The 7,397-nt window shown below is 38.3% G+C and overlaps 1 non-coding gene across 1 annotated transcript; it reads left to right on the top strand.

Annotated features, from left to right (window-relative positions):
• The first annotated feature begins 6,809 nt into the window (after nt 1-6,809).
• On the top strand, nt 6,810-6,916 carry LOC128039309 (small nucleolar RNA R71). The gene has a single exon (XR_008193813.1). It is a non-coding gene; the product is annotated as a small nucleolar RNA R71 (small nucleolar RNA).
• The last annotated feature ends 481 nt before the right edge of the window (nt 6,917-7,397 follow it).

The raw sequence follows: 7,397 nt of genomic DNA, 5'->3' as shown, positions 1-7,397 counted from the left end.
AGATAGAATGATATTGACTAGCTCACTAGATCCTTGACGATGACTTTTAGGTTTCATGAAGGAACACCGTGATGATGGTCAGTTGACTTTATGGGGTGACACGACGATGGTGGTAAGGTCCTTTGGCGCAACACCTCAAAAAGGTTTAAGGTGCAAGACCATAGCTTGGCTATGGCCACCAATCGAGTCCGCCAGGACATGAAAGATGGTTTTGCAGGTGTAAGACCATAGCTCGGCTATGGCAACCAATGGAGTCTGTCGGGACAGTAAACATGGGGTAATTTGCCAGGACTTTAAACATGGGGGATAATGTGTAAGACCATAACTCGACTGTGGCAACACAGAGAGTTCGCAAGGACATTAAACATGGAATAGTCCACTGGAACAAGAACCATGGGCTAGTATGCTAGGACATTAAAGTTGGGGAATAATATGTAAGACTATAGCTCATTTGTGGCAATATAGAGAGTCTTCTAAGGTAATAAAAATGAGGCAACCTGGCAATCATGGAAATATCATGCAAATGAGGAAAGATGCAAGTGTTGCCAAGTAATAGTTAGACAGTGGGTTTGAGGAATCCGTCGAAATAGAGAAAAGAAGGGCGGTATGGAAAATGGTGTTAACCCAACTAAAATTTATAGGAGAATGGTGTGCAAATAATTCCTTGTATATAAGCAATGCAAGAGGATTTATCTATTGATCGTAGGTAAGAATCCACCATTAAAAGCCTCTAGAAAGAGCTTAAAGAAACTCTGTACGTCAGAGGAAGACATTGGGAATATAATGAGAGATTTTCTCCTAGTATAAGGTTTCAAAGAAATCGTTGTTATACAGGGAGGTTCAATTTTATGTACCCCAAATAATCAAGTCTGTAAAGAGGGGATTAGTTGGAAGGGTGATTGGTGGGAAAATAAGATGGAATTATGGTACACAAGTGATAAGGGTGTGCAGTTAGAGGCAAGGACAACAACATCACGCAAGGGAGAAGCGGTGTGCAGCTTGGTGTGATAAAGGAATCGGCAATGTGCAGAGCTTTGCGTGGGCAGAGAGGCATGCGTGTGCCGCGCATATGCTGGGTAGCAGGAAGGTACGTCGAGCAAGGCCTGGCGAGCTAGTTTGGGAACTGTTGAGCTATTGCCACGCGTGGGCTAGAGCTATGAACGACAAGGATATGCGCGAAGCAGGACGTGCAAGGTAGCCGCAGCACGCGATGGTCGGTTGGAGCAAGCGTGGGCATGAGCGGCTTTGGAATTGGCTAACTAAGCGCGATGGGGAAAGTCGCAAGGTGCATGCGAGGGTGTTTGCTGGGTGACGAGGTTGCTAAGGGTGCCGACGGTGGGTGTTGGAAGGAATGATGGAGATTGGTGTAGGTGATGTGAGAAAGTGTAGAAGGTGATTGGAATTTATAGTGAAGAAGGTAGGAGTTCAATTAGAATTCTTAGAACAAATTAATAACTAAAATATTCTATATTCTAATTCTACACAAATTTAATAACAATTAATAAATAATATAATTCATATTACTTTATTATTTTATTGAAATAAAAACTATTAATATGGTTAATTTTAAACAAATCCTAATTCTAAGCAAAGTTTATAATAATTAATATATATTATAATAAATATAATTATAAACTAGCTATTATCATCTTATTTAATAAATTAAATTAAAACATTTATTATAGATGCCTTTGAAAATATTTACAAAAGTGACAACTAATTCTTAATATTTACAAAAGGGCAACCAACTTTTAAAAATAGTTCAATTAAGTACCTAGGCTTAAAGAAAATTTGAAATTGAGTTGCAATTAGAACTTGGATTAAAATTGACCCTTTTTTATTTGAAAACCTATAAATTTATTTTGCTATTTAGGGAATAATTTCTCGGAAGATTATGTTAAAGTCAATTCCTAGGAAAGATTGGAGGGGTCACAAGCAGTCCCGCTTAAGTTCCAATCTCCTAGACATTATTTATTTAAACATACTAATCCTGAAAATATACCTTAATCATTTATTTAAAAAGAAAACTGAGAAAAATTAAATATCTGATAAAATGAATGAGATTTGATCCTTTTCAATTTTATCCTCCCAGTAATGTTTTAAGCACTGGGAATTGACTCGAAAATTACCTCCCTTACTTTGAAGTTCGACAATTCAGTATGAATAAACTGGGTGAATTGTAAATGGACCGGACCAACGTGATTTTAACTTACCTAGAATGAACCTTAATGTGAAATTGAATAACAAGACTTGCGAACCTGCTTCAAATTCTCAAACTTGAATGTGCTTTTCATGCCATCTTTTCAGTCTTTCCTTGAGTAATTTTGCTTTCTCATATGAGAAGATTCGGAATTCTTCTAACTCGTTGAATTGAAGCATCCGTTTCTCTTTAGCAAGCTTAAGATCCAAGTTGAGCTGTTGGAGTGCCCAGTAAGCTTTGTGCTCTAACTCCAAGGGAAAATGGCAGGCTTTCCCAAAGGCCAATATATAGGGTGACATCCCTAAAGGTGTCTTGTATGCTGTCCTGTAGGCCCATAAAGCATCATCCAGTCTTTTGGACCAAGCTCGTTGGTTCAGGAAAACTACCTTCTTGAGTATACCTTTGATCTTTTTGTTTCCTAGTTCAGCTTGCCTATTCGTCTGCGGATGGTAGGCTATGACAACCTTGTGCTTCATTCCATGTTTTTCGAGTAACCATTTCAACTATTTGTTCACAAGATGGGACACTTCATCACTGATGATAGCTCTTGGGGTTCCAAACCTTGTGAGCACATACTTCTGCAAAAACTTTATCACAACCTTAGCATCGTTCGTCAGATATGCCTTGGCCACAACCCACTTAGAAACGTAATCTACTGCTACTAATATGTACTTATGACCAAAAGACGGAGAAAAAGGACAAATGAAGTTAATACCCTAAACATCAAATAGTTTTTGCCACAATGATGGTTGTTCGGGGCATCTCATTTCTATTGGTAATGTTTCAAACCCTCTGGCATCGATGACAACTCCTTACGTAAGCATACGTGTCTTTTAATAGTGTTGGCCAAAAGAATCTGGCTTGCAATACTTTGGCCACAGTACGTGTACCTCTGAAGTGTCCCCCACTTGGAGCTGTGTGAAAATGATATAAAATCTTACGTACTACATCTTCTGCCACGCATCTCCTGATCATTTGATCTGCACATTTCTTAAACAAATATGGCTCTTCCCAGAAATAGTACTTCACATCATAAAGAAACTTTTTCTTTTAATGTACGTCTTATCAATCGGCATCAAACCACAAGCTAAAAAGTTAGCAATATTAGCTATCCAAGGGGTATTATGGACATGATTTACCTTTAGTATGTGTTCATCTGGGAATGTCTCCTGAATGGATATAAGTGGAGAATTCCCTTCTTGCGGCTCCAATCTAGACAAGTGGTCTGCTACTTGGTTTTCTACTCCCTTTCGATCTTAAATTTCTAGATCAAATTCTTGAAGTAGAAGTACCCATTGGATCAATCTTGGCTTAGCGTCTTTCTTGGTAAGTAAATACTTAATTGCCGAATGGTCTATATAGATAGTCATTTTGGTACCTACAAGATAAGATCGAAACTTGTCAAAAGCAAACACAACTGCAAGTAACTCTTTCTCTATTACCATATAATTCAACAAAGCTCCCATTAGAGTTTGACTTGCGTAGTAGATGGGATGAAAAAAATTGTTCCTTCGCTGGTCCATCACAGCTCCTATCGCGAAGTCACTTGCATAATACATCAGTTCAAATGGAACATCCTAGTCCTGTGTGATGATGATTGGTGCTGAAATTAACCGGCTTTTCAAATCATTGAAAGCTTTTAAACACTCTTCATCGAATTTGAACATCGTCTCTTTCTCCAATAATTTGCATAAAGGTTTAGCAATTTTGGATAAGTCGTTGATAAATCTTGGATAGAAACCGGCGTGGCCCAAAAAGCTCCTAACACCCTTTACAAATGTTGGCAGTGGGAGTTTCTCAATAACATCTACCTTAGCTTTATCTACCTCGATTCCATGTCTCGTTATCCGATGCCCTAGAACAATACCTTCTCGTATCATGAAATGACACTTTTCCCAGTTCGGTACAAGGTTTCTTTCTTTGCATCGCCTTAGTAACTTGGCTAGATTGCCTAAGAAATCATCGTATGTATCTCCAAATACTGGAAAATCATCCATAAACAATTCCAAATACTTCTAAACCATGTCAGTAAAAATAGACATCATACATCTTTGAAATGTAGCATGTGCATTACATAAACCAAATGGCATGCGTCTAAATGCAAATGTACCGTTTGGGCATGTGAATGTTGTTTTGTGTTGATTTTCTAGTGCTATTGTAATCTGATTATACCCAAAGTATCCAGCAAGAAAACAGTAATAGTCTCACCTCGCGAGTCTATCCAGCATCTAGTCCAAGAACGGTAAAGGAAAATGATCTTTCCTTATCACCTTGTTCAGCTTTCAGTAATCTATGCAAATTCTCCATCCCGTAACTGTTCTGGTTGGTATTAGCTTGTTGTTTTCATTCTCTACGACCATAATACCTCCTTTCTTTGGCATGCACTGGACCAGACTTGCCCACGAACTGTTTGAGGTGGGGTAAATTATACCCGTATCTAACCACTTAATGATTTCTTTCTTTACCACATCCTTCATGATGGGGTTCAGTCTTCATCGTCCATCAATCGTCCCTTTCTCGCCATCTTCCAGGATGTTCTTGTGCATGCATACAGACGGACTAATGCAACGAATATTCGCTAGGGTCCATTCGATAGCCTTTTTGAATTGTTTCAAAACTAGGATGAGTTTTTCTTCTTGCTCTTTGGTCAATTTTGCTGAAACAATCACAGGCAAAGTAGAAACGTTACCTAAATAAACATATTTGAAATGTAAGGGAAGTGCCTTTAGTTCTAGTTTAGGTGGCTCCTCAATTGATCCTTTTGGTTGGGCATAATCCCTATTCTCTAACTCCAAAGACTCAAAGTGAAATTGAAATTTAAATCCCCTTTGATTAGCTTCTAGCAAAGCTAAGTATTCATCCCCCTCTTCATCCTCAACATAGTTGAGTTCCCTTTCCATGATTAATTCCTCTAAATCCGATACTGTAGAATAATAATCAAGTGTGTTACGAAATCGCATAGACTTAAAAACATTAAATGTTACCTGATCGTCCTGAACACGCATAATAATCTCACCCTTTCTCCACATCGATAAGGGTCCTTACAGTTGCTAGGAAAGGTCTTCCTAGGATGATTGGAACCTCTCTATCTATTTCAAAGTCTAGAATAACAAAGTCAGTTGGAAAAATAAATTTTTCTATATTTGCCAATACATGCTTGATTTTTTCTTCCGGATGCTAAGGATCGATCTGCTAATTGAAATGTAACCGTTATAGGTTTAACTTCACCTATCCCTAACTTTCTAAATATAGAAATGGGGATCAAGTTGATGCTTGCACCCAAATCACATAGTGCCTTATCGCAATAAGTTGCTCCAATGTTGTAAGGTATGGTAAAACATCCAGGATCTTTCAACTTTGTGGGTAGTTTATCTTGAAGATATGCACCGCATTCCTTTGTTAATGCTACCATCTCAAATTATCCAAGTATTTGTTTTTTAGATAGGATATCCTTCATGAATTTGACGTAATTTGGCATTTTACCAACAGAATGTCGATATGAAGTTGCTTGAGTACGTCTAGAAACTTCTTGAACTGAAGTTCCTGCTTCTACATCTGAAGTCTTTGAGGGTAGGATGGTGGAGGCTTCTTTACTGTAACTGGTTGATTCATCTTCTGTGGTAATTTTGCATCTAACAAAGTTTTTAGTTTATCAGAATTAACTAGTTCAGAAGTTACCTTATTAGATTTTGCAGATTCTGGTTCTAGTGAAATTGAAATTTCAACATTGGGTTGATCTTCCACTAAGTCTTGAGCATCAACTAGCTCCTCTTCAACTTTGATAGTGTTGGGTTCTAATGTCTTAAGCATCAGCTGGCTCTTGAATGTCAATGCTTTACAATGCTCCTTCCTCGAATTTCTTGGACTCTCCATATAACTAGGCAAAACACATTATGGACGGTTTCTAAGTTCAGTGGCAAGCTAGCCCATTTTGTTTTCAAGATTTTTCAATGTGGCTGTTTGCCATTGGATTAAGCCATCTTTTTTGGCTATGTATGCCTTCAACAAGTTTTCTAAGCCATTGGAAGTTTTAGCTTGAGGTTTCTTCTGAACTTACTGAGTAAAAACCGGTGGCTGGGTCGGTCTAGGTTGGGCATAAGTGTTACTAGTTCCAGCCCCTTGGTTATTCCAAGAGAAATTAGGGTGGTTTCGCCAAGATGGGTTATAAAAATTGGATTGCAGTCCTTGTGTTCCTCGATTCTAGTTATAATTACCCATGTAATACATAGATTCTAGGTTTGATGGACATTCTTCAAACAAATGCCCTTCCCCACAATAGACACAAGCTATATTTTCAAATTCATTGGGTGGCTGAGCTACAAAACTATTAAACCCATTAGTGGTAAAATTTTTAAGCATTGAGGAAATCGAAGATACCTGGGATGTGAGTGAAGTGAGTGGATCCACTTCATGTATTCCAGTGACTCGTCTTCCTAACGTTGCTCGATTGGTGTGCCATTGATAATTGTTGCTGGCAATTCTCTCAATGATTTTATAAGCCTCGTTATAAGACTTAGAAAGGAGAGCACCATTAGCAGAAGCATCCACTACCATCCTTATGTGAGCATTGAGACCGTTATAAAACGTCTCAAGTTGGATGCAATAAGGGATTTCGTGATGAGGGCACTTTCGTAATAATTCTTTGTACCTTTCCCATGCCTCATACAATGACTCATCATCCATTTGTTTGAAAGCAGTGATCTCGTTCCTCAACTTAGCATTCTTGCTAGGCGGGATATACTTCATGAGGAATTTTTCCGCTAACTCTTGTCATGTGGCAATGAGTTCAACCAAACTCGAGCTTTGTCCCTTAGCAAATATGGAAACAACTTTAATCGTAGTACATCTTCGGGTACTCCGGCTAACTTGAAAGAATTGCTCACCTTCATAAACAGTCTTAAGTGAAGATGAGGATCTTCGGTAGGCATTCAACTAAATTGACCCATTGTCTGAAGCATCTAGAACAAGACTGGCTTCAGTTCAAATTGTTGTGTCTCGATTTCGGGTCTCATAATTCCCAGATTAAGATCATGAAACACTGGCTCAACATATGGTCTTAGAGCTCTATCCCTATCATCAGCAATAAGGATATGATTTTGAGTAGGGTTTGCTCCATCTCCTAGATTTGAATTTTCAAAGTTCATGTCTTCGGTCATTCTCTAACTTACTTGTCTTTTTCACTGTTGAAAAGTTCTTT

Source organism: Gossypium raimondii, chromosome 2 (genome assembly GCF_025698545.1).
Source record: "Gossypium raimondii isolate GPD5lz chromosome 2, ASM2569854v1, whole genome shotgun sequence".
NCBI classification, from domain to species: Eukaryota; Viridiplantae; Streptophyta; class Magnoliopsida; order Malvales; family Malvaceae; genus Gossypium; species Gossypium raimondii.
The sequence above is the reverse complement of the archived record's forward strand: the minus strand, read 5'-3'. Positions and strand labels throughout refer to the sequence as shown.